The sequence below is a fragment of the Cyprinodon variegatus genome, unplaced genomic scaffold (assembly GCF_000732505.1).
Source record: "Cyprinodon variegatus isolate N-32 unplaced genomic scaffold, C_variegatus-1.0 Scaffold607, whole genome shotgun sequence".
NCBI lineage: Eukaryota > Metazoa > Chordata > Actinopteri > Cyprinodontiformes > Cyprinodontidae > Cyprinodon > Cyprinodon variegatus.
Genome location: NW_015151060.1, coordinates 32,617 through 34,325, shown reverse-complemented (window position 1 = coordinate 34,325; position 1,709 = coordinate 32,617).

Below are 1,709 nucleotides of genomic sequence, written 5' to 3'. Positions count from 1 at the left end.
TCAGACACACAAAGTACATACTGGTGTTGTAGTTTAATTAAGAAAAGAAGAAGACTTGACATTTATTAATTAATTAGATCCCTGTTGTCTGTAATCTCACTGAATCAGGCGCTAAATTCCTTTTGTCTGCTTCAAATAAACCCAAGGGCCTAAATATATGTTTACACAAATCCTATTTTCATTGCAATGAGCTAATAAAACATTTAGGATTTATTACATACAAATGAATGTGTTACAAGTGTACATAATGACATCAAAGAAGGACAAATTAATGAAGCTCCTTGTGCCTTCTGACCTGTGGACAATGAAAAACAGTTACAGATAAATCAATCAGCAACTTAATATCAAATTAAAGCCCTAGAACATATGTAGTATTTTTTCCTACAATATATTAGACTAATAGATTTTGCAGAATAATAAGTTATGTACTTAAAAGAATATTAATATGTCTTCAACAATGTCAAGGAAGAGAACCAAGTCATTATATAATATTTGCTTTTAAAAAGCTACATTAATTTTATTTAATAGGCCAGCTCCAGAGGAAGTATCCTCGGTACTATTTTGAATAGTGTGTTTTTGATTTATTCGTAATTACTGGTGTTAAAACACACAATATGTTTTTTTGTCTAGATAAAAGAATATATCTTGTCTGTGGTGCTGGAAAATTATACTAAAGATAATTGATCCTATATGTGCTTTGATTAGAATGTCATGGCTTGTTGAAGAGATTTATATATTGATTATCAATAAAAGATAAATTTAACACAACCTGCCAACAAGAATACATAGATTTTTGGCTTTCTACTTAAAAAAAAGTTAATTAGAAACTCAGTAGAAATAAGAATATATTTGTCATTTACAATTAATTTGTTTTTGTATATATTTAACACATATATTAGTGTTTCTTATGTTACATTTTAGAATTGGTAATATTGTCCAATTCATATTTGCTCAATTATGAGACATGGTACTACTTGTATTCACTAATCAATGCATTCTTGCTATAACCTTTAGACATGAAAACATGTCACTTTATTATATAGTCCTGCATTCATGTAATGATAAGTAGTGGTGCATAGCTGTGTGCACAGGATGGTTATTTGTTTAAGTAGCTTTGGGTTACTTTTCTTTTTCTTCCAGCCATCAAAGGGTGGCAACTTTCTCTGCTGTCAGGATATAGTATAATAAATATTTAATTATTCTATGATAGAGTTTTGGATACAATGTTGATGAAAGATAGAAATAGACATTCTTTGTTCTTTTTTATAGTTAATCTATTTCTATTTAGTCAAATATTGTATTTTCATAAACATATACTCTTGGTTTCATTTAAATATTTTTTTTACATTTTAGTTTACCTTAAATAAGGCTTGATGTTAAACATTTAGTTGGAACTATGATAACAATCATAGTTCCAACTAAATGTTGGAACTATAATAAAAAGTCTAAAGATAAAGTATATATATATATATATATATATATATATATATATATATATATATATATATATATATATATATATATATATATTGTCTTCATTTTTTTATTTAAGGGAAAGCTTTTAGAGGGTTTTAGCAACTGAATGCTGCCAGTTTCTGAAAACAAAAACATGTTTTATTGAACAATTATGACAGTAAATCCAATAATTTCAGACCAGTATTAGGTTTTCCCTGTACATAGAATTGTTAATAGAGCCCATGTTCCCATAT